The following is an 11727-nucleotide window of genomic DNA, read 5'->3' on the forward strand; positions in this document are numbered from 1 at the left end:
ACACGCCGTCCGGCAAACACTCCATCCGACAAACACTCCGTCCGGCAAACACTCCGTCCGACAAACACTACGTCTGACAAACACTCCATCCGACAAACACTCCATCTGACAAACACTCCGTCCGACAAACACTCCATCCGACAAACATTCCGTCCGACAAACACCCCGTACGACAATCACTCCGTCCGACAAACACTCCGTCCGACAAACATTCCGTCCGACAAACACTCCTTCCGACATACACTCCGTCCGACAAACACTCCGTCCAACAAACGCTCCATCCGACAAACACTCATTCCGACAAACACTCTGTCCGACAAACACTCTGTCCGACAAACACTCCATCCGACAAACACTCCGTCCGACAAACACTCCGTCCGACAAACACTCCGTCCGACAAACACGCCGTCCGACAAACACGCCGTCCGACAAACACGCCGTCTGACAAACACGCCGTATGACAAAAATGCCGTCCGACAAACACTCCGTCTGACAAACACGCCGTCCGACAAACACACCATCCGACAAACACGCCGTCCGACAAACACGCCGTCTGACAAACACGCCGTCCGACAAAAACGCCGTCCGACAAACACGCCGTCCGACAAACACTCCGTCCACCAAACACTCCGTCCGACAAACACTCCGTCCGACAAACACGCCGTCCGACAAACACACCATCCGACAAACACAACGTCCGAGAAACACGCCATCCGAGAAACACGCCATCCGACAAATACGCCGTCCAACAAACACTCCATCCGCCAAACACGCTGTCCGACAAACACTCCGTCCGACAAAGACTCCGTCCGGCAAACTCTCCGTCCGGCAAACACTCCATCTGACAAACACGCCATCCGTCAAACACGCCGTCGGGCAAATACTCCGTCCGGCATACACTCCGTCCGTCAACCACTCCGTCCGTCAAACACTCCGTCCGGCAAACACTCCATCCGGCAAGCACTCCATCCGGCAAACACTCCATCCGGCAAACACTCCACCCAGCAAACAATCCCTCCGGCATACACTCCGTCCGACAAACACTCCGTCCGACAAACACTCCATCCGACAAACACTCCGTCCGACAAACACTCCGTCCGACAAGCACTCCGTCCGCTAAACAGTCCGTCCGCCAAAGGCTCCGTCCGACAAATGCTCCGTCCGACAAACGCTCCGTCCGCCAAACGCTCCGTCCGACAAACGCTCCGTCCGACAAACGCGCCGTCCGACAAACACTCTGTCTGACAAACACTCCGTCCGACAAACACTCCGTCCGACAAAAACTCCGTCCGACAAACACGCCGTCCGAGAACCACGCCGTCCGACAAATTCGCCGTCCAACAAACACGCCATCCGACAAACAGGCCATCCGACAAACACGCCGTACGGCAAACACGCCCTCTGGCAAACACGCCGCCGGGCAATCACGCTGCCCGGCAAACACACCCTCCGGCAAACACTCCGTCCGGCAAACACACCCTCCGGCAAACGCGCCGTCCGGCAAACACACCGTCCAGCAAACATTACCTCCGGCAAACACACCATCCAACAAACACTCCATCCGGCAAACACTCCATACACCATACACTCCATCCGCCAAACACTCTGTCCGCCAAACACTCCATCCGACAAACACTCCATCTGACAAGCACTCCGTCCGACAAACACCCCGTCCGACAAACACTCCGTCCGACAAACACCCCGTCAGCCAAACACACCGTCCGGCAGACACCCCGTTCTACAGACACACTGTCCGACCGAAATGCCGTCCGACAGACACGCCGTCCGACAGACACGCCATCCGACAGACACGCCGTCTGACAGACACTCCGTCCGACAAACACTCCGCCCGAGAAACACTCCATCCGGTAAACACTCCGTCCACCAAACACGCCGGCCACCAAACACGCCGTCCGCCAAACACGCCTTCTGACAAACACGCCGTCTGACAAACACGCCGTCCGACAAACACGCCGTCTGACAAACACGCCATCCGACAAACACGTCGTCCGACAAACACACCGTCCGACAAACGCGGCGTCCGACAAAGGCGCCGTCTGACAAACAGGCCGTCTGACAAACACGCCGTCCGAGAAACACGCCGTCCGACAAATACGCCGTCCGACAAACACGCCGTCCGGCAAACGCTCCGTCCGACAAACGCACCGTCAGGCAAACACTCCGTCCGGCAAACACGCCATCTGTCAAACATGCCGTCCGGCAAACACACCGTCCGGCATACACTCCGTCTGGCAATCACTCCATCCGGCAAACACTCCATCCGGCAAACACTCCGTCCGGCAAACACTCCGTCCGGCAAACACTACGTGCGACAAACACTCCGTCTGACAAACACTCCGTCCGACAAACACTCCGTCCAACAAACACTCCGTCTGACAAACACCCCGTCCGACAATCATTTCGTCCGACAAACACTCCGTCCAACAAACACTCCGTCCGACAAACACTCCTTCCGACAAACACTCCGTCCGACAAAAACTCCGTCCAACAAACACTCCGTCCGATAAACACTCCGTCCGACAAACACTCATTCCGACAAACACTCTGTCCGACAAACACTCCGTCTGACAAACACTCTGTCCGACAAACACACCGTCCGACAAACACGCCGTCCGACAAACACTCCGTCCGACAAACACGCCGTCCGACAAACACGCCGTACGACAAACACGCCATCCGACAAACATGCCGTCTGACAAACACGCCTTCCGACAAACACTCCATCCACCAAACACTCCGTCCGACAATCAGTCCGTCCGCCAAATACTCCGTCCGCCAAACACTCCGTCCACCAAACACTCCCTCCAACAAACACTCCGGCCGACAAACACCCCGTCCGACAAACAATCCGTCCAACAAACACCCCATCCGACAAACACTCCGTCCGACAAACACTCCTTCCGACAAACACTCCGTCCGACAAACACTCCTCCGTCCGACAAACACTCCGTCCAACAAACACTCCGTCCGACAAACAATCCGTCCGACAAACACTCATTCCGACAAACACTCCGTCCGACAAACACACCGTCCGACAAACACTCCATCCGTCAAACACGCCGTCTGACAAACACGCCGTCCGACAAACACGCCGTCTGACAAACACGCCGTCCGACAAACACGCCGTCCGACAAACACGCCGTCCGACAAACACTCCGTCCACAAAACACTCCGTCCAACAATCAGTCCATCCGCCAAACACTCCTTCTGCCAAACACTCCGTCCACCAAACACTCCCTCTGACAAACACTCCGTCCGGCAAACTCTCCATCCGGCAAACACACCGTCCGACAAACACGCCGTCTGTCAAACACACCGTCCGACAAACACGCCGTCCGACAAACACGTCGTCCGACAAACACTCCATCCACCAAACACTCCATCCGACAATCAGTCCGTCCGCCAAACACTCTGTCCGCCAAACACTCCGTCCGCCAAACACTCCCTGCGACAAACACTCCGTCCGACAAACACTCCGTCTGACATGCACTCCGTCCGACAAACACCCCATCCGACAAACACTCCGTCCGACAAACACCTCATCATCCAAACACCCGTCCGGCAGACACCCAGTTCTACAGACACTCCGTCCGACCGACACGCCGTCCGAAAGACACGCCGTCCGACAAACACACCGTCAGACAAACACTCTGTCCGAGAAACACTCCGTCCGGTAAACACTCCGTCCGCCAAACACGCCGGCCACCAAACACGCCGTCGGGCAAGCACTCCGTCCGGTAAACACTCCGTCCGCCAAACACGCCGGCCACCAAACACGCCGTCCATCAAACACTCCATCCAGCAAACTATCCCTCCGGCACGCACTCCGTCCGTCAAACACTCCGTCCGACAAACACGCCGTCCGACAAACACTCCATCCGACAAAGACTCCGTCCGGCAAACTCTCCGTCCGGCAAACACTCCATCTGACAAACACAACATCCGAGAAACACGCCGTCCGAGAAACACACCGTCCGACAAATACGCCGTCCAACAAACACGCCATCCGCCAAACACGCCGTCCGACAAACACTCCGTCCACCAAACACTCCCTCCGACAAAAACTCCGTCCGACAAACACGCCGTCCGACAAACACTCCATCCGACAAAGACTCCGTCCGGCAAATTCTCCGTCCGGCAAACACTCCATCTGACAAACACGCCGTCCGTCAAACACGCCATCGGGCAAACACACGGTCCGGCATACACTCCGTCCGGCAATCACTCCGTCCGTCAAACACTCCGTCCGGCAAACACTCCATCCGGCAAGCACTCCATCCGGCAAACACTCCGTCCGGCAAACAATCCATCCAGCAAACAATTCCTCCGGCATACACTCCGTCCGACAAACACTCCGTCCGACAAACACTCCATCTGACAAACACTCCGTCCGACAAACACTCCGTCCGACAAGCACTCCGTCCGCCAAACACTCCATCCATCAAAGGCTCCGTCCGACAAACACTCCGTCCGACAAACACCCCGTCCGACAAACACTCTGTCCAACAAACACCCCGTCTGCCAAACACCCCGTCTGGCAGACACCCCGTCCGACAGACACACTGTCCGACCGACATGCCATCCGACAGACACGCCGTCTAACAGACAGTCCGTCCGACAGACACGCCGTCCGACAGACACTCCGTCCGACAAACACTCCGTCCGAGAAATACTCCGTCCGGCAATCACTCCGTCCACCAAACACGCCGGCCACCAAACACGCCGTCCGCCAAATACGCCATCTCACAAACACGCCGTCCGACAAACACGCCTTCCGACAAACACTCCTTCCGACAAACACGCCATCCGACAAACACGCCGTCCGACAAACACACCGTCCGACAAAAGCGCCGTCCGACAAACGCTCCGTCCGGCATACACTCCGTCCGGCAATCACTCCATCTGTCAAGCACACCGTCCGGAAAATAGTCTGTCCGGCAAACACTCCATCCGGCAAACACTCCATCCGACAAACACTCCGTCTGACAAACAATCAGTCCGACAAACACGCCATCCGACAAACACTCCTTCCGCCAAACACTCCATCCGCCAAGCACTCCATCCGCCAAACACTCCGTCCGACAAACACTCGGTCCGACAAACACTCCGTCCGACAAACACTCTGTCCGACAAACACTCTGTCCGATAAACACTCTGTCCGACAAACACTCTGTCCGACAAACACTCTGTCCGATAAACACTCCGTCCGACAAACACTCCATCCGACAAACACGCCATCCGACAAACACGACGTCTGTCAAACACTCCATCTGCCAAACACTCTGTCCACCAAACACTGTATCCGACACTCCGTCCGACAGACACTCCGTCCGACAGACACTCATCCGACAGACACACCATCCGACAAACACAACGTCCGAGAAACACGCCGTCCGAGAAACACGCCGTCCGACAAATACGCCATCCAACACACATGCCATCCGCCAAAAACGCTGTCCGACAAACACACCGTCCACCAAACACTCCCTCCGACAAACACTCCGTCCGACAAACACGCCGTCCGACAAACACTCCGTCCGACAAAGACTCCGTCCGGCAAATTCTCCGTCCGGCAAACACACCATCTGACAAACACGCCATCCGTCAAACACGCCGTCGGGCAAACACTCCGTCCGGCATACACTCCGCCCGGCAACCACTCCGTCCGTCAAACACTCCGTCCGGCAAACACTCCATCCGGCAAGCACTCCATCCGGCAAACACTCCGTCCGGCAAACACTCCATCCAGCAAACAATCCCTCCGGCATACACTCCGTCCGACAAACACTCCGTCCAACAAACACTCCATCCGACAAACACTCCGTCCGACAAACACTCCGTCCGACAAACACTCCGTCCGCCAAACACTACGTCCGCCAAACAGTACGTCCGCCAAACACTACGTCTGCAAAACACTCCGTCCGACAAACACTCCGTCTGACAAACACACCGTCCGACAAACACTCTGTCCGACAAACATGCCGTCCGACAAACACGCCATCCGACAAACACGCCGTCCGACAAACACGCCATCCGACAAACATGACGACCGACAAAAACGCCGTCAAACAAACACGCCATCCAACAAACACGCCGTCCGACAAACACTCCGTCTGACAAACACTCCGTCCGACAAACACCCCGTCCGACAAACACTCTGTCCAACAAACACCCCGTCTGCCAAACACCCTGTCCGGCAGACACCCTGTCCGACAGACATACTGTCTGACAGACACGCCGTCCGACAGACACTCCGTCCGACAAACACTCCGTCCGAGAAATACTCCGTCCGGCAAACACTCTGTCCACCAAACACGCCGGCCGCCAAACACGCCGTCCGCCAAATACGCCGTCTGACAAACACGCCGTCCGACAAACACGCCTTCCGACAAACACGCCGTTTGTCAAACACGCCTTCCGGCAAACACCCCATCCAGCATACACTCCGTCCGGCAATCACTCCGTCTGTCAAGCATTCCGTCCAGAAAATACTCCGTCCGGCAAACACTCCATCCGGCAAACAATCAGTCCGACAAACACTCCGTCCGACAAACAATCGGTCCGACAAACACTCCGTCTGACAAACACTCTGTCCGACAACAACTCCGTCCAATAAACACTCCATCCGACAAACACGCCATCCGACAAACACGACGTCCGTCAAACACTCCGTCTGCCAAACACTCTGTCCACCAAACACTCTATCCGACACTCCGTCTGACAGACACTCCGTCCGACAGACACTCGTCCGACAGACACACCATCCGACAAACACAACGTCCGAGAAACACGCCGTCCGAGAAACACGCCAACCAACAAATACGCCGTCCAACAAACACGCCATCCGCCAAACACGCTGTCCGACAAACACTCCGTCCACCAAACACTCCCTCCGACAAACACTCCGTCCGACAAACACGCCGTCCGACAAACACTCCGTCCGACAAAGACTCCGTCCGGCAAACTCTCCGTCCGGCAAACATTCCATCTGACAAACACGCCGTCCGTCAAACACGCCATCGGGCAAACACTCCGTCCGGCATACACTCCGCCCAGCAACCACTCCGTCCGTCAAACACTCCATCCAGCAAACACTCCGTCCGACAAACACTCCGTCCGACAAGCACTCCGTCCGCCAAACAGTCCGTCCGCCAAAGGCTCCGTCCGACAAACGCTCCGTCCAACAAACGAGCCGTCCGACAAACACTCCATCTGACAAACACTCCGTCCGACAAACACTCCGTCCGACAAACACTCCGTCCGACAAACACGCCGTCCGACAAACACACCATCTGACAAACACGCCGTCCGAGAAACACGCCGTCCGAGAACCACGCCGTCCGACAAATTCGCCGTCCAACAAACACGCCATCCGACAAACACGCCGTACGGCAAACACGCCCTCTGGCAAACACGCCGCCGGGCAATCACGCCGCCCGGCAAACGTGCCGCCCGGCAAATACACCGCCCGGCAAGAATGCCGTCCGGCAAACACGCCCTCTGGCAAACACGCCGTCCAGCAAACACACCCTCCGGCAAACACACCCTCCGGCAAACACTCCATCCGGCAAACACACCCTCCGGCAAACGCGCCGTCCGGCAAACACTCCGTCCAGCAAACACTGCCTCCGGCAAACACGCCGTCCGACAAACACTCCATCCGGCAAACACTCCATACACCATACACTCCATCCGCCAAACACTCTGTCCACCAAACACTCCATCTGACAAACACTCCGTCTGACAAGCATTCCGTCCGACAAACACCCCGTCTGACAAACACTCCGTCCGACAAACACACCGTCAGGCAAACACCCCGTCCAGCAGACACGACGTTCTACAGACACTCTGTCCGACCGAAACGCCGTCCGACAGACACGCCGTCCGACAGACACGCCATCCGACAGACACGCCGTCTGACAGACACTCCGTCCGACAAACACTCCATCCGAGAAACACTCCGTCCGGTAAACACTCCGCCCACCAAACACGCCGGCAACCAAACACGCCGTCCGCCAAACACGCCTTCTGACAAACACGCCGTCTGACAAATACGCCGTCCGACAAACACATCGTCCGACAAACACGCCATCTGACAAACACGTCATCCGACAAACACACCGTCCGACAAACGCTGCGTCCGACAAATGCGCCGTCCGACAAACAGGCCGTCCGACAAACACGCCGTCCGAGAAACACGCCGTCCGACAAACACGCCGTCCGACAAACACGCCGTCCGGCAAACGCTCCGTCTGACAAACGCACCGTCCGGCAAACACTCCGTCCAGCAAACACGCCATCTGTCAAACATGCTGTCCGGCAAAAACACCGTCCGGCATATACTCCGTCCGGCAATCACTCCATCCGGCAAACACTCCATCCGGCAAACACTCCGTCTGGCAAACACTCCGTCCGGCAAACACTACGTGCGACAAACACCCCGTCCGACAATCACTCCGCCCGACAAATACTCCGTCCAACAAACACTCCGTCCGACAAACACTCCTTCCGACAAACACTCCGTCCGACAAGCACTCCGTCCAACAAACACTCCGTCCGATAAACACTCCGTCCGACAAACACTCATTCCGACAAACACTCTGTCCGACAAACACTCCGTCTGACAAACACTCTGTCCGACAAACACACCGTCCGACAAACACGCCGTCCGACAAACACTCCGTCCGACAAACATGCCGTCCGACAAACACGCCTTCCGACAAACACTCCGTCCGACAAACACGCCATCCGACAAACACTCCGTCCACCAAATACTCCGTCCGACAATCAGTCCGTCCGCCAAACACTCCGTCCGCCAAACACTCCGTCCACCAAACACTCCCTCCAACAAACACTCCGTCTGACAAACACTCCGTCTGACTAACACTCTGTCCGACAAACAACCCGTCCGACAAACAATCCGTCCAACAAACACCCCGTCCGACAAACACTCCGTCCGACAAACACTCCTTCCGACAAACACTCCGTCCGACAAACACTCCGTCCAGCAAACACTCCGTCCGACAAACATTCCGTCCGACCAACACTCATTCCGACAAACACTCCGTCCGAAAAACACACCGTCTGACAAACACTCCGTCCGACAAACACTCCGTCCGACAAACACGCCATCCGACAAACACGCCGTCTGACAAACACGCCGTCCGACAAACACTCCGTCCGACAATCAGTCCATCCGCCAAACACTCCTTCCGCCAAACACTCCGTCCACCAAAATCTCCCTCCGACAAACACTCCGTCCGACAAACACGCCGTCCGACAAACACTCCGTCAGACAAACACTCCGTCCGGCAAACTCTCCATCCGGCAAACACACCGTCCGACAAACACGCCGTCTGTCAAACACACCGTCTGACAAACACGCCGTCCGACAAACACGCCGTCCGACAAACACTCCGTCCACCAAACACTCCTTCCGACAATCAGTCCGTCCGCCAAACACTCTGTCCGCCAAACACTCCGTCCGCCAAACACTCCTTCTGACAAACACTCCGTCCGACAAACACTCCGTCTGACAAGCACTCCGTCCGACAAACAGCCCGTCCGACAAACACTCCGTCCGACAAACACCCCGTCATCCAAACACCCGTCCGGCAGACACCCAGTTCTACAGACACTCCGTACGACCGACACGCCGTCCGACAGACACGCCGTCCAACAGACACACCGTCTGACAGACACGCCGTCCGACAGACACTCCGTCAGACAAACACTCTTTCCGAGAAACACTCCGTCCGGTAAACACTCCGTCCGCCAAACACACCGGCCACCAAACACGCCGTCCGCCAAACACGCCATCTGACAAACACGCCATCTGACAAACACGCCATCCGACAAACACGCCTTCCGACAAACACGCCATCCGACAAACACGCCATCCGACAAACACATCATCCGACAAAGGCAGCGTCCGACAAACGCGCCGTCCAACAAACAGGCCGTCCGACAAACACGCCGTCTGGCAAACGCTCCGTCCGACAAACGCACCGTCGGGCAAACACTCCGTCCGCCAAACACGCCATCTGTCAAACACGCCGTCCAGCAAACACTTCGTCCGGCATACACTCCGTCCGGCAATCACTCCGTCCGTCAAGCACTCCGTCCGGCAAATACTCCGTCCGGCAAAAACTCATTCCGACAAACACTCCGTCCGAAAAACACACCGTCTGACAAACACTCCGTCCGACAAACACTCCGTCCGACAAACACGCCATCCGACAAACACGCCGTCTGACAAACACGCCGTCCGACAAACACTCCGTCCGACAATCAGTCCATCCGCCAAACACTCCTTCCGCCAAACACTCCGTCCACCAAAATCTCCCTCCGACAAACACTCCGTCCGACAAACACGCCGTCCGACAAACACTCCGTCAGACAAACACTCCGTCCGGCAAACTCTCCATCCGGCAAACACACCGTCCGACAAACACGCCGTCTGTCAAACACACCGTCTGACAAACACGCCGTCCGACAAACACGCCGTCCGACAAACACTCCGTCCACCAAACACTCCTTCCGACAATCAGTCCGTCCGCCAAACACTCTGTCCGCCAAACACTCCGTCCGCCAAACACTCCTTCTGACAAACACTCCGTCCGACAAACACTCCGTCTGACAAGCACTCCGTCCGACAAACAGCCCGTCCGACAAATACTCCGTCCGACAAACACCCCGTCATCCAAACACCCGTCCGGCAGACACCCAGTTCTACAGACACTCCGTACGACCGACACGCCGTCCGACAGACACGCCGTCCGACAGACACACCGTCTGACAGACACGCCGTCCGACAGACACTCCGTCAGACAAACACTCTTTCCGAGAAACACTCCGTCCGGTAAACACTCCGTCCGCCAAACACACCGGCCACCAAACACGCCGTCCGCCAAACACGCCATCTGACAAACACGCCATCTGACAAACACGCCATCCGACAAACACGCCTTCCGACAAACACGCCATCCGACAAACACGCCATCCGACAAACACATCATCCGACAAAGGCAGCGTCCGACAAACGCGCCGTCCAACAAACAGGCCGTCCGACAAACACGCCGTCTGGCAAACGCTCCGTCCGACAAACGCACCGTCGGGCAAACACTCCGTCCGCCAAACACGCCATCTGTCAAACACGCCGTCCAGCAAACACTTCGTCCGGCATACACGCCGTCCGGCAATCACTCCGTCCGTCAAGCACTCCGTCCGGCAAATACTCCGTCCGGCAAAAACTCCATCCGACAATCACTCCGTCCGGCAAACACTCCGTCCGACAAACACTCCCTCTGGCATACACACCATCCGTCAAACACTCCGTCCGACAAACACTACGTCTGACAAACACTCCATCCGACAAACACTCCGTCCGACAAACACTCCGTCCGACAAACACTCCATCCGACAAACATTCCGTCCGACAAACACCCCGTCCGACAATCACTCCATCCGACAAACACTCCGTCCGACAAACACTCCGTCTGACAAATACTCCTTCCGACAAACACTCCGTCTGACAAACACTCCGTCCAACAAACACTCCGTCCAACAAACACTCCGTCCGACAAACACTCATTCCGACAAACTCTCTGTCCGACAAACACTCCATCCGACAAACACTCCGTCCGATAGACACTCCGTCCGACAAACACGCCGTCCGACAAACACGCCATCCGACAAACACGCCGT

This window comes from Somniosus microcephalus, unplaced genomic scaffold (assembly GCF_052327205.1).
Source record: "Somniosus microcephalus isolate GS21.2 unplaced genomic scaffold, FLI_Smic_1.0 scaffold111, whole genome shotgun sequence".
In the NCBI taxonomy this organism is placed as follows: Eukaryota; Metazoa; Chordata; class Chondrichthyes; order Squaliformes; family Somniosidae; genus Somniosus; species Somniosus microcephalus.